Source organism: Piliocolobus tephrosceles, chromosome 16, assembly GCF_002776525.5.
Source record: "Piliocolobus tephrosceles isolate RC106 chromosome 16, ASM277652v3, whole genome shotgun sequence".
NCBI lineage: Eukaryota > Metazoa > Chordata > Mammalia > Primates > Cercopithecidae > Piliocolobus > Piliocolobus tephrosceles.
Genome location: NC_045449.1, coordinates 12454921 through 12480396, shown reverse-complemented (window position 1 = coordinate 12480396; position 25476 = coordinate 12454921). Strand labels below are relative to the sequence as shown.

Below are 25476 nucleotides of genomic sequence, written 5' to 3'. Positions count from 1 at the left end.
TCAGGCTGCAGTTGCTTTGGGTTCTTTGCAATATCCTCTTTAGCCACCTTTCCCGTCAACTGATCTGCTGTAAAGAATACCTAAATGTCGTTTAATCATTACACCTAGCTCACTTACCATATATGGACACTATGGAGTTACAGTTTGGTAATACACAGCCCTGCCTCCAGGAGCTGGCAAGCAAGTGGAAGAGACTAGCTCAGAGTACCAGACAATGCCATGTCACAGTTTACAAAGATGACGCCCACATTGTCTACTCCATGGCAGGTGAATGTTGACAGCACAGGGCCATCAGATTTCACAAGTAAAAATACTGCATGGGACAAAAATGGCATGAGGCATACTTAAAAAATTATTCAGTCGGGCACGGTGGCTCACGCCTGTAATCCTAGCACTTTGGGAGACCAAGGCAGCTGGATCACCTGAAGTCAGGAGTTCGAGAGAGCCTGGCCAACATGGCGAAACTCCGTCTCTACTAAAAGTACAAAAATTAGCTGGGCGTGGTGGCAGGCGCCTGTAATCCCAGCTACTCAGGAGGCTGAGGCAGGAGAATCGCTTGTACCCGGGAGGCAGAGGTTGCAGTGAGCTGAGATTGCACCACTGCAATCCAGCCTGGGCGACAAGAGCGAGACTCCGTCTCCAAAAAAAAAAAAATTATTCAGAAGTATCTAAAATTCAAGTTTACCTGGGTTTCCTGTATTTTATCTAGCAACCCTAGGCAGAAATTATTTCCTCCATCTCCTCTCCCTATCCCCATTTCACAGATGAGGAAACTGAGACCAGTGTGGTCTTGTGACTTGCTGCATTCTCATATTTAATCAGTGGAGCCTGAATGAGAACCTAATCTCCAGCCTTTAGCTTAATTGTACTCGGAGTTTGGCTCATACGTGGACTTGTTGACTTTTGCATTGGTGTATGTTTCAATATTGAATTTGAATGGGCTCAGTGCAAGTGAATTTCTGTTTTGCTTCTGGAGTGGTGTCATCTCTGGTTAGTGGTCCTCTGTCAATTAGACAAATAACCACAGGGCCTTGCAGAGCATCTGGAAGTGAAGACGCTGGGTCAGAGGGAGCCCTGTTGCTGAGTCGGCCCCTCTAGCTGGATAGCGTGCCTGCCCTGCTGCTGCTGAGGGAGCTCGTCACCACAGGTGGCTGTGCTGTGCACCCCATGGGAGAGCAGCAATTTGTGTGCAAATAAGCCTCGCAGTCTAAGCCCAACTGCTAGGGTGCATCAACAGAGACACCCAGGGCTACCGGGGCAGTACCCTTCACTCACACTTCCTCTCCAGAGCCCAGGGGGGTACCTCACCCAGCATAGGTGCCTGATTCACAAGCATCGAATGAGTAAATGAGTGCTTCCCGTTTAGCCTGGTTCCTGCAGTGGGCTTTACCCACCATCTTTCCTGGTTGGCCTGTGGCAGGAAGCAGGAGACACTTATCGACTGCTCCAGGATGCATCGCTTCATGGCGGGGCCTGAAGTGGCAGCCGGGGAGACTCTACCTTCCATGGAGACTCCGGCTGCATTCCAGACTCAACTCTGAATAATTGAGTTTTAGGCATTCGTGCTTAGCCCACTTGACACGTGCAAGGGCAGAGCTATTTCATCACACCTTGTATGTTTATCGTCTGGCATTGCATGTATGGAAATCTACCAGAAAGGAACCCACTCCCTTTCTCTGCTTTTCTCTCTGCTTTCTGGTTTTGTGGAGAGACCAGGCTCTGGAGTGCAGAGAGATCTCTACAGGTACATCTGATCCATCTGGACACCAGGAGATGGTTTTGGCTGCACCTTTTCAAGTTCCCTGCCAGAGACAGCACTGGCTTTTCTTCGCTGGCTGCTCAGCTGACATGCTAGGCTTCTCTGGTGAAAAACAAGCATTTCAGAGTTTCCCAGAGAGGACTGAGTGTGGAGGTCATGGCCTTGTGTCAACCTGGCATGCTGGTTCAGGCCCCACTCACCCCGGAGGTCCTCTGGGGGTTTCAGACACCTGCTCTTCCACCTTCCCTCCTCTGCCTATTCCTTCTTGCATTGGGAGAAGGGATTAAATGTCTGCCACATTTCAGTGGACAGAGCAAGGGTCTCCAGGCTCTGCTGTGCCTTGGCTGGTGTTATCTCCTCTGAATTCAAGTCCTGGCAGACAAGTGCCATGTCTTTGAGAGTTGTGTGTTATTTCTGATACACAGAGAAGGCTCTGGGCCAGAACACTTTTGCTGCAGGGATCCAAAGCGAATGAGAGGGAATCGAAGCTCCCTGGTCAGCGAGGCCCATCTGTCTGTCTGTCTGTCTGAGCTCAGAGGTGGTGAACAGCAACCTGAGGGAGGCATCCAGGCTAGGGAGGGGGCGGGTCAGATCTTGCTAAAATTTCATAAGATGAGCTTTGAGAGATTCAGAAAACAGCTGAATAAAACCCCCAAACCTATCGAGAGCTTTAAGTTCATTAAAAAAGAGTTGTTTCTGTTCCTATCAAAACAAACAGTCGCTCCAGGCTGGAGCTCTCTTATGTTATTGTTAAGTGCCAGGATACTGTGACTTTTTGAGTAAAGAATTATTTTAAGATCAGCCCAAGGAGGTGTGGCTGATTTCAGTTGCAAACACAAATTTAAAACAGTGGGGTTCTTCGAGGATTTATGTTGGGCTTTCTGCAGTTCTTTAAGCTGTTACACTTAATAAGTACTATGATCAGGTATTAGTTGTATGTTTCTCAAAACTGCTTTCACTGATCTGACTCCATCTCATATTAAACAAACAGTAATAGCTTTCCATAGTGTGGCTCAAAAAAAAAAAACCAGCAACAACAAAAGTTTCACTTTGAGCCTAACACATGTTAAACTATCCCTCGCTCCCTCTCTCACTCATTCCATGATTTAATTAGCACCTTCCATGTGGTGTATTAGGCACCAGGATATAAAGCCAGATAAGCCATGCTGTCAACCTCAGAGTAACTTCTGAAGGGAGACAGACACATAAGCAAACACACGGAGCGAAGTGTCAGAAAAGAAATCCTGAAAAATCTGCCTGGGAACCATGGAGCTTGTGGTGACTTACCAATATGGATGCTCTTCCTTGAATAGAAGCATTAAAAATGACGCATAGAATATAAAAAAAAATTCAGATGCCTAGAAGAACTCATAAGAGATAAAGGAAATCACTAGCTGCCAAAAGAAAAAGGAAGAAATTTAATATCCAAGTGGTAAGAGTAACTGGAAACCCCAGGTCCGTCCGAATGTAGAGCTTAGAGGCCGGGAGCCTGGGATCCTAGCAGCAGCAGGAAAAGGAAGGCACAGCTTTATTCACTGCCAAGGCAAGGAAGCTAGACCTAGACTCCTCCATAAAGTGTGGAGTCTCTAGGAGGGCCCTGCCAGGTAAAGGTTTTGGCTCACTGGTCCAGCAAAGTGAAGAGAGGTCTCGCCTTCCATGTGATGCCTTGGATGGAAAACAAAAACAAACAAACAAACAAAACCCAGGTCTTACAAGAAACTGAGCGCCCTGTTCAACTTGTTATTATAGATTCAGGGTCCAAATTTACAGAACCTGTGCAGAAAATAAAAAGTACAAAAACCTGCCACCTGAGGAATGGAGCATAGAAACTGGTTCGGCACCCATGAATGACAGAGGAGCCGCTGCCCAAAGGGACCGAGCATGGGTGGAGGCGTTTTGTAATGTGATCTGATTCACATATAAGAATGATCCCTCTGGGGCTAGTGAGAAGGAGGGAGCAAGGACAGAGGGAGAGAGCTGCCAGGAGACCAACACATAGTTTCAAGTAACCGTGGGCGACAGCCCAAGCTAGACACTGCAAAGGACCAGCAAGGGTTCCCGCTCTTGGATTTCGTCCCTCCTTCTTTACTCCTCTCTTGAACATCAGATATCTTTACTTCCACTTTTGTCTGTATCCCTGGGTGTAAGAAAAAAGCATTTTCTGCCCCACCCCCAGGCCCATCCATCTTATGTAAGCTGAAGCCCTCCTGTCCCATGCCAGAGCCACAACTGGGCCCTGGTCTGAATGCACCACCATCCAGGGGAAGCCTCAGGCTCTTAGGTCCAGCCATGCCCACCACACCCTCTGGCCATCTGCAGGCTTCTTTTCACAAGCTCTGTGCTTCCCCCCTCCTGAGCCAATCTCGCATCTCTCTCTCCCCCAAAACCTTTGCATCCTACTATTTGGGGATTAAAAACACACAACAATACTTTTCCTGACTCCCAAACTCCTCATCACCGCATTCTTCAGTAAATATTTTCACATGTCCATGTCTTAAATAAGACTGGGTTCTCCCCTACACACAATTTCCCTCTGATGCTCTTTCATTCTCCCACACCCCACACAGCTCAAGACCCAAAGGTGCGGTGTCTGTCTTCAATATGTGTATTACAAATATTTTAATTGCCTTAAAGAAGAAACAGAGAGTCTCGTGTGAAGCAGGTGCAGAAACATACCTCAGCAGCCTGCACATACAGGCTGGGATTTCTTGTCAAACTGTGTGGCCACTCTCCAGATGAACTATAGTCAATATGAGTTTTCAAAGACCATTCAGTTGCAGGAAGTGCTTGTATCATGAAATTTCTCTTTCAGATTTAATAAGCATATAGAATCAATTTCATGCACACTTAAGAAAGTTGGAAAGAAGGAAGGCTTTCATTTTTCCTGGTGGGAAGGTTTTCAGGGTATCCTACAATTAAGTAAGTGAAGCAAATTTTTGCTCTCTTCCTAAAAATTAGAAGGCAGAAGAACTATTACTGCAGGTGATTTCTGCCTCCCACTCAGCTGACATGTTCCTGTGTAGCTGTTAATCACAGCTAAGGGCAACATAAAAGTCTCTATTGGAAATATATAAGCACAGTTGTCTTGTGATGACATGAGGATGATGATGATGTAATTTATTAAGCCAGTACCGACTAGGAGTTATTCCAAGTGCTTTATAACTATTAAACCATGTGGTAAGTGGGTAAGTGTTATGGCCATTTTACAGTTAAGGAAACTGAGGAAAAGTCAAGTCACTTGCCCAAGAAAAGTCAAGGTCACATTACTGGGAAGTGGTAGAGCTGATATTCCATTCCAGGCTACCTGATTCCTGAGGATTCACTCTTAACTACTACACTATGGAAAGTTAGCATAAAACATAGCATTGTATAAAAACATAGCAATCCAGATATTGTGATAGGTAATTATTTGTATCATTTTTCTAAGGGGTTTATGACTATGCATATTCCTACATTGGTAGGTTTATACAGGTACAAAACTTCTAACTTTCTTGAGGAAGACAGATGAGAAAATGGGGACTGTATCCAACAACGTCTTTACAAATCACAAGCTCTCTTGCACCTACCTTTTTCTTTTTTCCAACTTTCTATACCTGGATTCTCAGCCATGCAACTGATGTGTCAGAATGTATAGGGGTCTCCATGTATCAGTAGGTTGCCTCCTTCAGATAGCTGCATCTGTTTGCTCCTACAATGTGTAGCTCAAGTCACCTATCCTATGAGACCCTAGAAGACATCTCCTGAGAACCTGGTTTTAGAAGGTGACATAATTTTACAACAAAATCGATTTTTGTTGGAAGAGCTCTTTGACTAGTACTAGTCCTCTTGCTTAGATGCCGAATCCTAGTTTTTCAGGCGTTTTGTTTTGGGTCCAAATCAGACCTTCTGGGCTTTATTCTCCAGAGTAAAAGAAACTGCCAGCACCAGTCCCTCTTTCCCTCTTTGAGTAACCAATTTGTGAATTTGTGTTTCTTCTCTCAGTTAATAACTTTTCTGATGGGCATGTTTAATATTTCAATATTTGTTGATAATAGTGATTTCCTCTATAAGGAAAATTCTAATACGGTAAAGCATCTAAATCCAAATGCTCTGGCTCCACGTGGGAATTTTCCTAATGGTAAACGGTGTTGAATATCTTTTCATGTGCTTATTTCTTCCTTCTGTACACTTGCTTTGGTGAGGTGTCTATTCAAATACTTTGCCCACGTTTTGCTTGGGTTGAAGGTTTTCTTACTACTGAATTTTGAGAGTTCTTTATATGGTTGGGATACAAGTTCTTTGCCAGATACGTGACTTTAAAACACTCTCTTCAAGTGTGTAGATTGTCTATTCATCTTTTGGTGTCTGTCTCAGAGCAAAATTTTAATCTTAATGAATTCCAACATATCATTTTTTTTTCTTTTAGGGATTATGGTTTTGGTGTTGTATCTAAGAACTCTTCATCTAACCAAAAGTCATGAAGACTTTTTTTCTGTTTTCTTCTAAAAGTTTTATAGATTTACATTTAACATTTACATCTATGATGCATTTTCAGTTAGTTTTTGAATAAGGTGTGAGATTTAGTTAGAGGTTTATTTTCTTGTATATGAGTGCTAAATTGTTTCACCACCATTTGTTGAAAATACTATCCTTTTTCTATTGAATTGTTTCCACATCTTTGTGAAAAACCATTTGTCCGTAATTGTGTGGATCTGTTTCTAGACTTTTATTCTATTGCATTGATCATTGTATCTATCTTTTTCTAATACTACTGTCTTGATTACTGTAGATTTATAACAACATTTTTGAAATTGAAAAAACAATTTCTTTAACTTTAGTTTTCCTTTCTCAATATTGTTTGGTTATGCCAGTTCCTGTTCCTTTACCTTTTCAAGTACATTTTAAAAATCAGCCTGTCTATCAATTGGGAATTTTATCACCATTTCATGAAATCTAAGGATATCTTTACTTAGAAAAAAAGATAGAGCTAAATCAATACACACAATCTAAGCTGAGTGACAGAGAGAAAGAAAGATTGGAAAAATAGAACAGACTTTCAGGACCTGTGGGTCAGCAACAAAAATCTCATGTTCATGTCATTGTAGTCCTAGAAGGAGAAAGAGTATGGCGTGGAAAAAAATTGAAGAAGCAATGGCTGAAAACTTCCCAAGTTTGGAAAAAAGAAATAAACCTAGAGATATAAGTGTAGAGAACCCCAAACACAATTAATTAAAGAAATGAGCACTTAGGGATATCTCAAGTTTCCGAAAACTAAAAGCAAAGAAAAAATCTTGAAAGCAACAAGAGGAAAATGGCATACTACTTCTAACTAGAGGAACAAAGACTCAAATAAGTATATATTCCTCTTTAGAAACTATGTAGGCCAAATGGCAGTGGAAATTTTTAAGTGTTGAAAGAAAAGAACTATCAAATAAGAAGTCTAGGTCCAGAAAAACTTTCTTCAGAAATGAAGGTGAAAGTGATACATTCTTACACGAAGAAAAGTTGAGATAAAATTGTCAGGAGATGTGCTCTAAACAAATTGTTGGCCGGGCGCGGTGGCTCAAGCCTGTAATCCCAGCACTTTGGGAGGCCGAGACGGGCGGATCACAAGGTCAGGAGATCAAGACCATCCTGGCTAACACTGTGAAACCCCGTCTCTACTAAAAAACACAAAAAACTAGCCGGGCGAGGTGGCGGGCGCCTGTAGTCCCAGCTACTCCGGAGGCTGAGGCAGGAGAATGGCCTAAATCCGGGAGGCGGAGCTTGCAGTGAGCTGAGATGCGGCCACTGCACTCCAGCCCGGGCGACAGAGCCAGACTCTGTCTCAAAAAAAAAAAAAAAACAAAAAAAAAACAAATTGTTAAACAAAGCCATTGCAACTGAAGAAAAGAGATACTAGATAGAAATTTCAAAATATCAAGGATTAAAAGAAGAGGAACAGAAATGGTAAATAACTACATAAATAAAAGAGATTATTTTTCCTCCTGAGTTTAAAATATATTAAATGGCTAAAAGAAAACAATGACAATATTGTCTGATGGGCTATTCAATGTATATAGATGTAACATACAAGATAGTTACAACATAAAAGGACCTACATAATGGTAAAGTTTTTACATTCCACTATAAAATGGGACAGTGAAAAAAGGTAAATACGTAGTAATCACACACACACACACACACACAAAGAAAAATATATGTGTAAAATAGAGTAAAAAATACAGTAGATAAGTTAAAATGGAATGCTAAATAATGTAAAAAACAAAATAAAACAAAACAAAAGAAGATAGGAAAGAGAAAATAGAGGAACAAAAACCAGAGACTAAACAGAAAACAAATAATAAAATAATAGATCTAAATTTAAACATAAAGAATTACACTAAATGTACATGATCTAAACATACTAACTAAACGATAGAAATTGTCAAAATATATTTTTTGAATGATACAATGTTGTGCTATTTACAAGACTCATTTGCAAAATAATAAGTAAATTAGGCCTTAATAAATAGAAAGGATATACCATGGACTTAAATCTAAGACCTGAAACCTTAAAAATGATAGAAAATAGCATTGGAAAAACCCTTCTAGACATCGGCTTAGGCAAAGACTTCATGACTAAGAACGCAAAGCAAACGCAACAAGAACAAATATAAATAGATGGGACTTAATTAAACTAAAAAGCTGCACAGCAAAAGAAATAAACGGCAGAGTTAACAGACAACACACGGAATGGGAGAAAATCTTTGCAATCTAAACATCCAATGAAGAACTAATATCCAGAATCTACAAAGAACTCAAACAGATCAGCAAAAGAAAAACAAACAATTGTATCAAAAAGTGGGCTAAAGACATGAATAGACAATTCTCAAAAGAAAAGATACAAATGGCCAAAACGTATATGGAAAAATGCTCAACATGCTAATTGTCAGGGAAAATGCAAATCAAAACCAAAATGTGATAACATCTCACTCCTGCAAGAATGGCCATAATAAAAAAATTTTTTTAAATATATGTTGGCATGGATGTGGTAGAAAGGGAACGCTTTTAAACCGTTGGTGGGAATGTAAACTAGTACAACCACTAAGGAAATGAGTGTGGAGATTTCTTAAAGAACTAAAAGTAGAACTACTGTTTGATCCAGCAATCCCACTACTAGGTAGCTACCCAGAGGAAAAGAAGTCATTATATGAAAAAGATACTTCCAAACACATGTTTAGAGTGGCATAATTTGCAACTGCAAAAATATGGAACCAGCCCCAATGCCCATCAATCAACAAGTGCATACAGAAAAATGTGGTATTATATATACCATGGAACGCTACTCAGTCATAAAAAGAAACGAAATAATGGTATTCACAGCAACCTGGATGAAATTGGAGACCATCATTCTAAGTGAGGTAACTCAGGAATGGAAAATCAAACATCATATATTCTCACTCATAAGTGGGAGTTAAGCTATGAGGAGGCAAAGGCATCGGGAAGATACAATGGACTTTGGGGCCTCAGGAGAAATGGTGGGAGGGGGGTGAGAGATAAAAGACTACACGTGGGGTACAGTGTACACTGCTTGGGTGATGGGTGCACCAAAATCTCAGAAATCACCACTAACCACTAAAGAACTTATCCATGCAACCAAACACCACCTGTTATCCCAAAATCTATTGAAATAAAAAGAAATTAAAAATAACCCAAACATTAAAACAGAGATCTTAAGACCAAAAAAAAAGAAAGCAAGAAAAAATATACCATGGAAACACTGATCAAAAGACAACTGATCGGACATAGATTTCAGAGTGAATAAATTGACCAGGGATGAAGAGAGACATTATATGATGATATAAGGGTCAGTTCATCATGAAAACATAATAATCCAATATATGTGTGTACCTACTGACAATGCTTTCAAAAACATGATGCAAAATTCATGAAAGTGAAAGGAGAAATTTTAAAAATCCACGATTATATTTGGAGAGTTCAACACTCCTCTCTCAGTAATATGCAGAACTTAAAAAAAAATCAAACAGGGATACAGAAGAATTGAACTGCATCATCAACTAACTAAATCTAAATAATATTAAAAAAAATCATTCTTCCCATAACAGTGGAACACACATTCTTTTCAGAAATACATGGAATAGTCAAGGTAGACCATACCTTGGTCATAAAAGACACATTAACAAAAGTTGGAATTATGTAAAAAATAAAATAAAATCTAAAATCAGACAAAGTATTTTCCTTGAATCATAATAAAAATAAACTAGAAATCAAGAACAGGATAACAGGTAGCATAAGAGAAAAATATCCAAACACTTGGAAATTAAATAACATGCTTCTAAATAATCTGAGTCAAAAAGAAAAAATTACAAAATAATTTCTATTAAACAAAAATGAAAATAAAATATACCAAAATTTGTGAGCTATAACTAAAGCAGTGCTTAAAGACAAACTTATGACATTAAAAACTTATATTAGAAAAGAGATGCCTTATACAAGTTATCTGAGTTTCCATCTTAAGAAGAGCAAAATAAACTCAAACAAAAATAAGAAAATAAATAATATAGTGGTAGAAATAAAGAAGATTGAAAACAGAAAAATAATAGAGAAAGTCAAAGAAACCCAAATCTGGTTCTTTAAAACGATCAATAAAATCAGTAAAATTTATCAAGGACAAAGACAAAAAGACAGAAAGAATAAATTGCCAGTGTCAGAAATGAAAGAGGTTATTGCTACAGACCCCACTGGCATTTAATAATAATAGGGGCATATAGGGGATACTGTGAATAATTATGTACACACATTTTTAAGAAGTTAGGCAAAAGGGATCAATTCCTTGAAAAACACAAATTACCTAAATTCACTCAAAATGTAATAGACAACTTAAATAGCCCTATAACTTTTAGAAAACTTGAATTTGCAGTTTAAAATTCTCTGAAAAAATTCTCCAGGCCCATGTGATTTATGAACAATTTTATTAAACATTTTGCAAGAACACCAATTCTACAATATCTCTTCTAAAATGTAGAACAGAAAACACTTCCCAACTCAATTTATGAGGTCATCATAACTCTGATTCTAAAAGCAGACAAGTAGAAGAAAGAAAGAGAGGAAGCAAGAAAGGGAGGACGGGAGGAAGAGAGGAGGGGAGGGAGTAAGGAAGTGGGGGGAGGGAGCGAGAGAGGGAAGAGGGGAGCGAGGGAGGGAGGGAGGGAGGGAGGGAGGGAGGGAGGGAGGGAGGAAGGAAGGAAGGAGGGAAGGAGGGAAGGAAGGAAGGAAGGAAGGAAGGAAGGAAGGAAGGAAGGAAGGAAGGAAGGAAGGGGGAATCTATACACTAGGCCAGGCGTGGTGGCTTATGCCTATAATCCCAACACTTTGGGAGGCTGAGGTGCACAGTCAGTTGAGCTCAGGAGTTTGAGACCAGCCTGGGCAACATGGCAAAACTCTGTCTCTGCAAAAATTACAAAAATTAGCTGGGCATGGTGGTGCGTACTTGTAGTCCTAGCTACTCAGGAGGCTGAGGCTGGGGTAGGATGTTTGAGCCTGGGAGGTTGAAGTTGCAGTGAGCTGTGATTATGCCACTGCACTCCAGTTTGGGTGACAGAGTGAGACTCTGTCTCCAAAAAAAAAAAAAAAAAAAACAACTATGGACTAATATCCCTCATAAGCATAAATGCACGAATTCTGAATTTTTTAAAAAAGCGGATTTGTTCAACAATGTGTAAAAAACGAAAAAATAATGCACTGCAACTATGTGAAGTTTATCTTGGATATGTAAGGATAAGTTGATATCCAAAAATCAGTCAATGTAATCCACCACAATAGTCTCAAGAAGGAAAATCATATGATCATTTCAACTGATAAAGAAAAGCCATTTAACAAAATTCAACATCCATTCATGATACTATCAGCAAGCTAGGAACAGAAAGGAACTTCCTCAGTCTGAGAAAGAACATCTAAAAAAACTGCATTAAACTAACATAATAAGTAATGGTTGAAACACCTAATCCTTTCCCCAGAAGATCTGGAGTAAGAAAAGTGATGTCCTCTTCCTTTCACAGTACACTGCATGTCCTCACCAGCACAACAGCAAATAACAAACAGGAAACGTGGAAGCTTTAGGTCTCAAATGACATAGAGACATAATGAAGTAAAGCAATTGACCAGTGGAGGAAATTCTTCTGAATGAAAGGAAAATAATGAGAACGTATAAGGCATTTGAATGTGCTCTGATTATTTTTTTTCCAGTGGAAGAAAAAATTTTGCAGGGTATTCCATATTTAAGAAGTTATTGATAGAAAGTAGAAATAAAGGAGGTAAATTCTTTTCTGTGAATTTCAGAAATGTAATGCTATAAGTTTCATGAAGTAAATGTCTAAGGAGTGAAAGAATTAAAAAAGTACCATAAATAAGAAATAAAAGGAACAAAAAGTTCTTGCTTTAAATCAGTATAAACTACAGAAGGAAAGCGTTACGATTTCTTTTAGGACTGGTGGAACAGGTGATTACTTGTATTGAGAAAATTAGATTTGCATATCTTGTTCTAAACTTTTAAAAATGTAATGCCATGGTAACACTAGTGTTGTGCTTTGCTGATTAGATAAACTCAAAAGCTCTATTTTTGATAGAGAAAACCAAGAATTGAATGTAAAATCACGATTATCTATGTTTCTTACTTAAATACTCTTAGGGGATGTTCAACTTTTGGCACCAAAGCGGTTGAATGCAGTGGTAAAGAACTCGTTCTTTTTTTGGTTGGAATTCTGGCCCCAGTGATGAACTGTGTGACCTTGGACAAGTTACCTAACCTTGTGTCTCAATTTCCAAAGCTGTAAACTGCAGAAAATAGTAATAAGGTCTACCTTATAGGTTGTTAGAGGAACTAAATAAGTAACTGTAAAATGTCTGGAATAGTTTCTGGCATAAAATAAAGGTAGATGCTGGCTATCAACTGTCACCATTATCATCCACCTGGTGACACATTGTCTGAATTGAAGACATAGTCCCTAGGGAAGAAAATAACAAAATTGTACTTTGAAAACCCATAGTTTTATTGTGATGGTACACATACCATAGATAGTATTTCTCGCTTCTGGAACTGTGCCTGAGTACTCCATAGGAGGCCGAATTAGAAATAGGGAGAAATTACATTAAGAACACAGATTTTGAGGGAAACCAAGCATTTTCTGCTAGCTGAAGAAAGAACTCATCTGTCCCATACACACAAGCTCTTACTTCTGTTACTCTTTTGAAAAAATAGAATCTTGATCTAATAATTCAGATCCCAGAATACTGGGGTTAGCCACTTTTACTAGGACTGAAAGTTCAGGATGTGTGGGAAACAGTTTTCTCTGTCTTCTTCCAAATATTGCCTTTTATTTTCCCCTTTGCAGACACCCCACTTTCTACAACAACCTTGAGTACGTGGTTGGGTCAGCTACTGTCTAGGTTTGGGGGACATGCCCTCACTCTCTGTAACAGAGACTGGCTAAGAGTTCTCCAAGACACTTCTCTCTCTCTCCTGAGCACATAGCGAGGTGACACTCTTACAACAAAGGGTTGTCCTGTGGCTGGATTCTTGAATGTGGTCCCAAGTGATCTATACTATCTCAACCCCAGCATTGCTCCACGATATATCTTTCCTTCCATTCACAAATGGCCTCCAGAACCTTAAAAGATGGGGGAGCCATTAGAAGAATTATAGATCCCTGAAACACTGCATGGAGAAGAGTCCTTCTCTTCTACCAACTCACATCGTATTCTGATGTGAGAAATCAGCCTTAATCGTGCTTAGCTGTAACTCTTTGTTATAGAACTGCTGCCCTATCCTAAGTAAAAGACACTGTTATTCTCTGTCTTTCTGGGGCCTTTTTCTTTGGCGCTACAGAATGTAATTTTTACTTAACAGGAGTAGCTAGTTTTGAGACCTTAGGTTGTGCTTCAGTGGCAAGAGGTATGGTAGCTGAGGCTAGGTAAAGCATTTTACATAATCCAGCCCAGCTTCCCGGAGCTCTAGATAAATATTTTGGGCCAGAGGACCAGCTAAAAATAGTTACTTTGTTTTTCCTTGCCACTGTTCCCTATTCTTTTTTTCCCCTTAAAAGATAGCACCCCTGAGATGAAGCAAATTCAATTATTTAAAGGCCTTTTGGACTAGATGCCATCTTAATGTAGTATCCCCTTAGAGCAATCTACTGTTGTTATTATTTTAACAACAAATATGTAAAGAAGTAGAAAAGCAACAGTCAGGTGCTTTAGACAGATACACTCAAAATAAAGAAGTTTAAATTAAGACACCTTATAGTTGGATACAACTGAATCTTCTCACTGATACTAGAAAGAAATTCTATGCTAGACACTGGAGTATGTACAATGAATAACATGATTTGGTTTCTTCTTCGTAGGAGTCAGGTGTAAGGATTGGGGGGACAAAAAAGAAAACAACATCGCATAAAATAGAAAATAATTAAAATAAGTGTAATAGATTATAAGGAGTTTTGAGAACCATTAAAGCAATCAGATACAGACAGGAGTTTATAAAAAGCGTTGCACTGGTTGTCTAAGAATGGATACACAGTAGTTTCAGTAGTTAAAAGGGGCACAAGCCCCTATGTCAAAGTATTGGACAATGAGATTTTTCAGTCCCTTTAAGGCAGTGGTCCTGTGATTCTTTCCTTCTTTGGGGTGCCCCAGTCAAAATGCAGTAATCAGCACTGCATAGACTCCTTTTTGTTCATCCCCAGGGTAAAAATGGAAATGAATCATGGATTAGATTTATAGCCACTGAATTTATTGAGCAAGGCCCAAGTTCTTGTTCTAAGTTAAGATCCCTCCTCACCTAAATAAGAGTAAAATGGAAATAATCGCCTTGAGATTCAAATTGGGAGTGAGTTGGAGTTCGTTACCTGTCTACTGGTTCTACAAAGAGTGAAAATAACTTCATATCAGACCAAAGTCAAGATAACTCATCCAATGATGCTTATAGAATCTGTTAGTGTTGCTGAATCTTTTCCCTAACATTATCTTCAATTCTTGGTGGTGGTGGTGATGATGATGACGATGATAAGTCAATGATGATGAAGGCAGCATAATAAAAATAACTACTCTTTATTGAGCTATTACTATTGCTACAGCATTGTTTCCCGAATTTCCCTGAAAACAAGAATTTCTTAACTGTGCTTGCTGAACACATAGACTCCCAGGCTGCAACCCAAATCTACTCTATTACAATTCCTAGTGGATAAATTTGGGAAGGTTGCGGAACAGTATGCCAGGCTGGCTAGGTGCTCAGCACTATTCATTCATTATGATATTTGATTCCCACAGCAATTTTATGAGGTAGATTCTATGATTAATCCTATCATATAGATGAGAAGCCTGAGGGATAGAGAAGTTACGTGACTTGCTTTTGCCAAAAACTTTGGATAGGATTTTCTTCAGACATGTTCACTGGAGTTCTAGGCCCGATGCTGAATTCCAACAGAAGCCCTTACAGGTTTAGCTGGCTTCCAGCAAAGCTTACATGAAATTTCCAATTTCTTGATGTTCCTATGCAGGTTAAGACTATTCCAGTTTGGAACCTTGTCCCATGCTTCTTGGTTCCTGAAGGATTCGCTCCTGTGCTTCTCCTTTCCTTTCCAGCATTTCAAGGTCCACAGGCTTCTTCCTCTCCACCTTGAGTAATTACTAAGATTTCAGAGAGTTTGCACTTTAGGAAGGAACGTAAGTCTCATAATAAGTGCCACTGAAGAGGTGCAGAGACAGAAAGTGCTGTGAAAATTTGGAAAAGAGAAATAATTCTTACTCTGGAATATTAGAGGTGGCATGGCATGGCCCAATTCACTTGTGCAAATTCTGAGATATTGGTAAGTTTTCCACTGGCAGAGGTGAGGTGAGCTCACCAAAAAAAAAAAAAAAAAAAAAAGTTTGCTCCTTTTCTCTACTTTGCAAATTGGGTCTTTGTGACTTAGTCCAAGCAGGGGAAATAAATCTTAGCCCCATGATGGTTTAGCAGTCTAAGTCATCTGCTTCAAAATAGGATGGAATTACAACCAGCTGGTAATAATTTTCAAATCCTGACCCCTGCAGAAAGGGGTGAGAATTCACCAGAAAGTTCATTTCTTCTCCAGGGCACCAAGCTACATTTCCCTCAGAGGGTGACATGGATGCCAAGGGGCTTTTTATTTTTATTTTTAATTTTGTTAGTAACCGCAAGCCACACTGTTCCGGTATTTTGAATACAGCATTTATAAGTTGAAAGTAGAAGAAAGGTACAGAATGTGCCATATTTTCTAGTTCATTGTTCCATGTCCATAAAACAAAAACACTTTTAAAAGGCAAATTTTATATTCTTCAAGGTAGCAGCAATAGTAGTACTGTTCTCTCTGCCATTTACAGTGAAGGGTAAAACTTAAGCTGTTTGGACACTCCATCAGTCTTATTCATCCCTGCAGCAGCAACAGCCCTTTTCATTTCTAATATTTCACAGTTCTTAGCTATGAATAGGTAACCCCGTGCTTTTCACCACTTGTTATAAGCTGAATTGTGATGGACAGCTGAATTGTGTCCATCAAGGAGACTGACAGAAGTTCTAAGCCCCAGTACCTGTGCATGTGACTTTATTTGGAAATAGGGTCTTGGGAGTTCTAACCACGTTAAGATGACGTCATCAGTGTGGGCCCCAATCCAAGTGGCTGTGTGAATACGGAGACAACAGGGAGAACGCAGCGTAAAGATGGAGGCAGAGACCTGAGTGATGCGTCTGCAAGCCAAGGGGCGCCAAGGAGTCCTGGTCATCCCCAGAAGCTGGAGGAAGGCATGGATCAGATTCTCTCTCAGAATGAATCAACCCTTCAAACACTGAATGCAGCCTTCTGGCCTCCAGACTGTGAAGCAACAAATTTCTGCTGTTTTAAGCCACCCGGTTAGTGATACTGCCTCATAGCAGGCCTTGAAAATTAATACACCACCTTTATAAAAACTGTTCACAAAGGAACTCTGTGTAACATTACGCATAAAACATAACAAAAACACTTAATATGACAACTGTTGTAAATACGAAAAATATTATCACATGAAAGATAGTGGGAGATGTTACAGAGTTCACTGCCAGGTTACTTTGACGGAGAAGGAAAGACACTGCTCACATTGAAGTTTGGTTCATCTTCGGAAAGGACCTGAGAGATGGTCTAATCCAGGAGTGGGCAAACTAGGGCCTGCAGGCCAAAAGCAGCTGACGGGGCATAATCGTACAAACCCTGAGCTAAGAATAGCTTTTACATTTTTAAAATGTTATTGAATGTGGGCCCGTCTCTTTTTTCCTTCCATCCAGAAGTTGCCGGAGCCTTAGAAAATGAAGAAACCACTAGAAGGAAGGATTTTAGATCCTTAAAAGATTGTGTGGCTTAGACACCCTAACCCCCTACTCATGCTTTACTGTGATGTGAGAAATACGATTTAATTGTTTAGGCACTGAGATTTCTGTTACACACAGACAAGGGTTTTGTGTTATAATAGTTGCCTAATAGTTACTATTCTACCCTAATAGATGCTGTTATTCTCTAAGCCTAACTCAACCCTAACTCTAATAAAACCGGAAGAATATGCAATGGACAGCCACATGTGGCCTGCAAAGCTGAAAATATTTGCTATTTGGTCCTTTACAAAAAAAAAAAAAAAAAAGTTTGCCAACCCTTTGCCTAGTCCAGTGATTTATAACGTTATTATTATTCAGTGAGAAATACTTAATTTTGTTTAAAAAAAAAAAAAGAGAGACAGAAAGAGAGAGGGATAAATAAAACAGAAAAATGCTTCGCTCTTCCTAAGGAAGCAGGGTCTGCAGTCTTGAATTCTCCTACTAACCATCTTAGTTGCCCGTGACCTAATAGAGCTCTGGGTTCCACTGATAATCGTGATAGTGATATTGGCAACAATCGAGTACACATAGCGTTTCACAACAGAACTAAACATGTCTCAGATACTCTTGAATTTCGTCTTCAAATTAATCATATGAGGGGTGTGCTATTAGCTCCGTCTTTATACATGAAGATACTGGAGCTTAGATTAAATTAGTTGACCTACATCTGGTAAGTGGCGAAGACAGAATTCATATCAATGGCCCTCTGGCTCCTATACCACTAACTATGCCCACTGAGCTCTGTTCTTATGTGGTGTTACCTCCTCATCGAGGGCCCTAAGGTTCAGGGAGGTGAAGGAATATGTCTAAGGTCTCAGGCTAGTTGGTCATTGACTGGGTCTGGAGTTCAGGTCTCCTGACTTCCCATGTGATGCCCTTTCCACTGTCCCATTCGGGCTCATTTGTCCTGGCAGAATGTGGGTGGAGAACATAGACCAAACTGGCTCTGGGACTGGAGGGTAGGCAGGTGCATGGGTGGAGGGCCCACATTCTCATTCTCGTGCTCATCAGTTGGATGGGCCAGAGAAAAAAGATTTATTTAGCTTGGGACTGACTGGTGGACCATTCTCTCTCCTACAGTTTCCTCTCATTGTCCCTGCTCGCAGAAGTGGTACCTCCCTCAGCAAAACTGCTCAGTGGCCTCACATCTCAGGAGAGGTCCCATACATATTCTCTTCTCCAATAACTGCTGGCCATCATCAACCAGATCCATTTCTCACACTGGCTTAGCCAGCCTTTCTCTCACTTTGCTCCTCATCCCTTTCTTCTGATTCCATCTTGTCCCGTGGGTTACAAGCTTGGATCCATCTTCTGATTCAGACTCTAGATCCTCAAGAATCTGCCTCTCCTTGCTAGCACCTGAGAACTACCTTGACTGAGGTTGGCTGATTGCTTCTTAACTCACTGCTTAGCATCATTATACCCAGATTTTACCCAGAAGGACGCATTTCCAGGAAACTCATCCCAGTCTCATACTTGGCACCAGTAGCTCCCTCTTTCCCTGTGATATGTTTACCTTCTCCTCTGTGGGATGCACTGTATATGTCAACTGCATCAACCCCATTATGGTTGCCGATAGTATTAAGCTAATGGCTTTAGAGGACAGAAGTTTGTACTAGTGGTAAAAACAATGATAGTATAACTAATTCATTGAAAACTGTATACACATATGACCTTATGAGGTAAGTACTATTATCATCTCCATGTGGCAGGTGGGGAAACTGAGGCACAGAAAGGTTGGACAACTTGTCCAAGGACACAGAACCAGGAAACATGGAACCAGACTTGGAACTTTCATATAAAGGTGCAGTCACCTTTGCTGGCTTCCTGCTGTATGTCAGGCCTTCCTCTTGGTGCTTCATGTAAGTGGTGGGAAATTCTTGGGAGATATTTGCCCATATGTTTTCCATGGTATTTCCTGTGTTTCTCCCCATTAGGCAGCTAGGCCTTCTGTAAAACTTCAGGGAAGGGAAAACCAGTGAAACAAAGATAACAGAGGAGTCATATTTTTAGCTTTTGAGTCTCAAATGGCAGGTTCTGGTCATAAACCAAAGATTTGGAAGATTAAATGAAAAGCTGGGAAACTTCTTCTCCAGACCAGACAAGACTTTTCAAATTTGAGAAGGAGAGCCAGGAAGCCAAGAAACCCGACATGATAGTTGAGTTCCCAGGAAGGAGTCCTGGCGTGTAGCACCTGCCTGCAGCCTGGCTAACCGGCGGGGCAAAGGTGAAACATGCAGGCAGGGCTGAAGGTGGAAAGCTACATGGATCCGACATCCTCCTCAGGTTTAGATGAGGGCATCCTGCTTTGACTTGAGATTACATCCCCATGATGAAGCCAAATAGGGACTCAAAATAGAAACTAAGTCGAGTTATAAAAATATAAAAAGAAAGTTGCTTTTCTTACACAGCTGAGTTTGGGGGCCCATATGTACCCACACATTCATTATCTCTATTCTGCACACTGACCTGTGGAGTTATTTTTTATCATCCCCATATTATAGCGTTTGATTACAGAGTGGAAAAATTACTTGCCCAGGGGACACAGCTAATAAGTAGAAGAAAAAGTACATTAGGAGAAAAGTGGAAAATAAACAATGAAGGAAAAAGAAAAATAAAAGAAGTAGTGAGAAATAGGTAGAGACTGCAAGGCATAACCTCCGAGTCACAATTCTCCCGGAAAGAACATTTCTCTTTATTTTCCAAAAAAGTGAACATTTTATCAGGATATACTTACATTTTGTTTGGAGGAATAGTCATTTCCTTCTTCCCTTTTCCCGAAGATCTAGCTTAGAACCAGACGCTGTGAAAATGTAGCCAGCCTCCACAAAAGAGTTATTTCAACTGTGTCGTCGCTGCAAAAAAATTACATGTGAATCAGAGTTCTATCATGGAAATTATGCTTCGGGACAAATATGTTATGAATGATGGCTCATAAAATCATGCCAGTATGTATGCTATCACCGCATTCAATTATTTTAACCTGCTGTGAACTTGCTTGCGATAAATCATGGGAAAACTGAAGCGAACTATCTTAAGCCACTGCACTGTTTCACTCGCTCAAGTCATTCACGGCTCTAAAAATACAATTTATATCATCGGATTCCTGAAATTCTTTCAGTGCTTACATTCTGATTTAAGTGGCATTAAAGCTAGGGCGATTAAGCTGAGAAGTCCAAGGCTACCGACCAATGTCCCCCCGGGTATTAGCTGTCTATCAGATTGAGAACATTGTTTATCAGACTCCCAGGAAGAAAGCGATTACAACGTGGCCTGTGGGTTGGAAAAAGGCTTGAGATTCTCAACCTGAAAAACGAAGGATCTTTCAATAACAGCATGTGTGACACTTTTGGTGGGATTCGTCTAGAATAGGGTGATCATAAAATTTAATAACCATCTTAGAACATTTTGGGAATTGCTGGGGAGACCATTAACATTTATATCAGGAATAAAGTAGGACTGTTTTCAAACACACAACACAACTGTTTTTTCAAACACAAACAGACAAGGATTTAATAAGGGACTAATAAGGAAAACGAAGTTGAATCTCCTTCATGTTTAAGGACCACTTCTTAACTCCCTTCTCCATGACCCATCTGGAGAAAAAAGTGGGTTCTTTAGCTGCATTTTCTCCACAGTCCTGACATTATTCTTCATATTCCTCGGGAACACGGGAGCAGCTGATATTGCTTCTACAAGCTACTGCACGGTATTTGTGCACAAGCAAAAAGCGGACTGGGTTAGGTTTGAATGTTTTGCTTTTATAAATACAGGGTTAGGAGATGTGAGACAGGAAGTTATGGAGTTACAGAGTGATTGTGAGAAAACACCTCCCTGGGAACGAACCAAGGCACTGTGAATCAAGTATTGTGGACAGTAACTTCTCCAGGCTCAATTTCCTCCACCAGTAAAATTAGGTAGCTAGACTAGACCCATGTTTTCTATCCAGGCAGCATATTAGGGTCACCTGGAGAATGTACTGATGTCCTCGCCCACTCCAAGAGATTTTATTTAATTAGGCTGGGATGGGAATCCCCCAGGGACTCTGATGTTCAGCCTGGGCTGAGAACTGCTAGAAGACTGGAATGTTTCTCTACCGACTTTTATTGGGCAGCTTCTGTGATGGTCTGAGCTTTTGGGAGCATTAAAAAGGAAGCTGCAAGAGCGATCCATTACCATTGGCATTGGCTGGTTACAATTGGAATGGTTCTGATGCAGTGTTTACTAGGATGCTTTGTGGAGTTTTCTACCCTCTGTCCCGTGGCTGGGGACAAACCACTAGTAAATTACATTCCCTCCTGGGAGTACAGAGAATATGGCCTAGGTACGGAAAGAAGCCTAGTAAGTCTTAAGCAAGTTTCTACGTAGCTGATGTCCTCAACATTATAATGTGATTAAAAATATATCAAGTTCTTCCTGGGGTTCCAGTTTCATGCCCTGCATTGACCAGGGCCAGATTTCAAAGTGGACATGAATCTTTCTAGGTCAATACGTTTATTCCACCATTGAGGCACTTCTCACATAATGCTTTGAGACACTGCCTGTGACACAGTGACTTGGAAAATGATTATGGATGTAAAAATATGATGAGAAAACCTTCCTCATCAACTGTATTCGAGGTATTTCTGGATTTGATTACCAGCTTTCCGATGCTTGACGATTTGACTGGTATTGAACGCTTTCTCATTTTTCCTGATAGGGACTACTAAGCACGTTATGTTCTTTCTCCCAGTTGGCAACTCAACAAAGGCCAGCCATAAAAACCTCCACTTGTGTAATAAACTGTTGTACGATCTACTGCTTATGAACAAGGTCCCTGAAAATGTGCAACCTTTCTGCACGTTAAACACAAAACAGATGGAGGTTTGAAAATAACTTTCTTCTTCACGGGAGGGAAAAGTTAAAGGAGGGGAGAGTAAAACTCATGGTCAGAGGCCTAACTTCCCAAGCCAGGAGCTGAACTCTCCATCCAGGTTGACAGGGACGGCCGCATTCTTTCAAGGGTACTGCATACCGTCGGGGACCGGGGAGGTAGGGGGCAGAGGACCGTTAGACTTTAGGAAAATGGTGCATACAGTCACGGAGAGTGAAGCCGGCTGAGCTGCCACTTACTAGCTGGATAATCGAGGCAAGTCACTAATTTCTTTGTTGTTTAAGCCTCATGTGTAAAATGGTGACAACCTGGAGCTCTAGACCCCACGCACCCTGGGGAACGGAGTAGCTGAAAATGTTAATACTCTCCCTGTTACTATTGTTTTCAACTTTCTTTTGTTTATTTGCTGGTTTTACATGTGTAAAAAACCAAATTACATCTCTAAGTCCTGGGACAGAAGAAATGGCGGAGCCAATAATTTGTAAACGATGTAGGTATGCATGCAAATGTGCACAAATTAATATATGTCTATTTATTTTCTTATAGTTTGTCCTGTTTTCACAGAAGGGAATTGAGGTAGTTTATAAGGATACTCATTTATCATATACTGCTTAATAGTATATAATTTTATTTGTGGAAATGACAGAGTTTGGTTATTAAAGGAAACTGAAACTTCATCTCAGAATAATAAAAGCACCACCTTCCATTTGTGGGATGTCCCTGAGAGCAGTAAACACGCTCCCCCTATTGTAAAGCATAGATATTAAAGTCTTTATAAAATGTCTTGACATCTACATGAGGTTTTCTTCAAAAAAGAGAATCGTGTGAAGTGTTGAATATCTTTTTATTTTATTTTATTTTATTTTATTTTATTTTATTTTATTTTATTTTACTTTTGAGACAGAGTCTAGCTCTTGTTGCCCAGGCTGGAGTGCAATGGCGCAGTCTCGGCTCACTGCAACCTCTACCTCCCGAATTCAGGTGATTCTCCTGCCTCAGCCTCCTGAGTAGCTGGGATTACAGGCACATGCCATCATGCCCAGCTAATTTTTGTATTTTTGGTAGAGATGGGGTTTCACCATGTTGGCCAGGTTGGTCTTGAACTCCTGAGCTCAGATGATCCGCTCGTCTCGGCCTTCCAAAGTGCTGAGATTACAGGTGTGAGCCCACGCACCAGGCCTGAATGAGAAATCTTCTAAAGGAATAAGATGCCACAAGAATGGGGCAGGAAGACTGGACTTTTAACTGGTTTTGTCAGTCAGAATACAGTGAGGGAAACAGAAACAACATCGGGAATTTCGAACAAGCAGGATTTAATACAAGAATGATTCCTCAGGTGTTGGAAGACTGGAAGCACAAAAGGAATACTGAGGAAGTTTGGTTATTCAGTTTCCTTTAATAACCAAACTCTGTCATCTCCACAAATAAAATTATATACTATTAAGCAGTATATAATAAATGAGTATCCTTATAAACTACCTCACTATCCTTCTCTGAAAACAGGGCAAACTATAAGAAAATAAATAGGCATATATTAATTTGTGCATACATGCATGCATCCCTACATCATTTATAAATCATTGGCCCTGTCATTTCTTCTGTCCCAGAAATTAGATATGTAATTTGCTACTACCTCTGGGCTGATGCAACATAAGAAAAAAGATGCAAGTCGTTCAGGCAGTGGTGCTCAGCTCTCTGAGGAAGGGTCATAGCCACTGCTGATGGCGGCTCTACAGGACATAGAAGGTTCTGGAAGCTCCAGAAAAGTCCAGCGGTTACAGGCACCTGCCTCTATCTGAGCAACACTAAATTAGTAAAGTAGGAGTCCATTCTCTCTCTAGCACCACCTATTGGCAGAACGTAAGAAGTCAGCAGATGAGGGCGTAGGTTGCAGAAGGATGGGTGTGGAGCTGAGAGGCAAGAGGGCATGACTGGTGCACGGGGCCGGGTGTTAGCTGGAGACACTCATGGAATAGGATGGTGGGCAACATCCATGAAAAGTAACGGAGACAGATGCAAAAGGAAACTAAGCTCTGTGGCCACATTTGCCCAGAAGCGAGAAAGAAGCAAGCAAGAAACCGATTGAATGCTATTGCAAAACAGACTGCATTGATGCCCAAAGAAAGCTCATTCTCCTCTAACAAACTCTTCCATAATTGTTTAGTGAGTGGGTGAGAATTAGCGAAGATAACAGAGCTACTAAGTGGTAGTGATTTTTTCTACAATCCACATATTTACCCAATAGTCCCAGGTGTTTTACTCTGCTCTGCTTAGCTGCCAGCCAGAGCACTGCAGCAAGTGACTGGACTTTATATGCATATAACACTTTTTTTAAACAAAGTCTGTTAATTTATTTAATCCTCCTGCATGGCTAATCATCCATAAATATATGATGCATTCAAAAATATGTCTACTTCCCTGGTGTGTGTGAAAGGGAAACAAGCCAGACTAAAAAAAAAGCTGCATATTGTATGATTTCATTCATATGATGTTCTGGAAAAGGCAAAGCTATAGAATGGAAAACACTACATCAGTAATTGTCAGGGCTTGGGGAAGGAGGAGTAGTTGGTTACAAAGAGGTTGCTGAAGGGAATTTTTAGGGTGATAGAACCATTGTGTGTGGCAGAGTAGGAGAGGATTAATGACTCTTTGCACTTGTCAAGACCCATGAAACTTTATAGCACAAAATGTGAATTTCAATGTATGCAAAGTAAAAAAAAAAAAAAGCCACAAGATGTTAGGGGACCCTAGAATAGAATATAGAATGTGATAAAAGAATCTGTGTTACAATATATGACACAACCTCACTACAGGATATGAGTGGGGGACAGGGAGGACTGAACGAAGTAACTTCGGAAAACAGCATTTTGACTGAAAACTGGAAGGCTAAACACAAAAAGCAGCTGTATCTATACAATGTACTCTAGTTGGTAATGTTGTTTCTTGTGGGATTACTGGTTAACAGTTCCAGAACTGTGTTCCATGCAAGTAAATAAGTAAGTGGATGGTAGAGGACAGTAGCCAGTTTTCTTGCTATTCAAGAGGAGAGTTATAGAAAAGCAAAGGTAGGAAGCTAGGATGAAGTAATTTGTCCTGGATGAGGATCAGCATGAAGTCAGGTTTAGTGCTCTCTCTCTCTCTCTCTCTATATATATATATATAATGAATGCATGTAGAACTTCTTATGGTACATGTGTATACACAGGCAGGTCTGTCCACTGGGAGAGCCTAGAAACCGTAACACCTGTGTAACAATAAGCCGACCAAGTGCCCTGATCTCAGTTACCATTCTCCAATCAAGAAACCAGGGCTCCTCATGGAAATGGCTGGTTCCAGGACTGGTGCAAGAAGCATACAAAAATGAGCCTGGATTATCTTGTAGGGTGAGAAAGTAAGAAAACGCTCAAAAATCAAACTGATGGGGGACATGCATGTCAGAGAGACTTATGA

The 25476-nt window shown here is 40.3% G+C and overlaps 1 long non-coding RNA gene across 2 annotated transcripts in view; it reads right to left on the bottom strand.

Annotated features, from left to right (window-relative positions):
• The window catches only part of LOC111523469, an 87812-nt gene extending 67812 nt beyond the window's left edge, over positions 1–20000 (bottom strand). For both annotated transcript variants that reach the window (XR_004228513.1, XR_002725532.2), the window contains exon 1: positions 19891–20000. This is a non-coding gene — a long non-coding RNA (uncharacterized LOC111523469). The remainder of the gene's footprint in view (positions 1–19890) is intronic.
• Positions 20001–25476: the final 5476 nt, after the last annotated feature.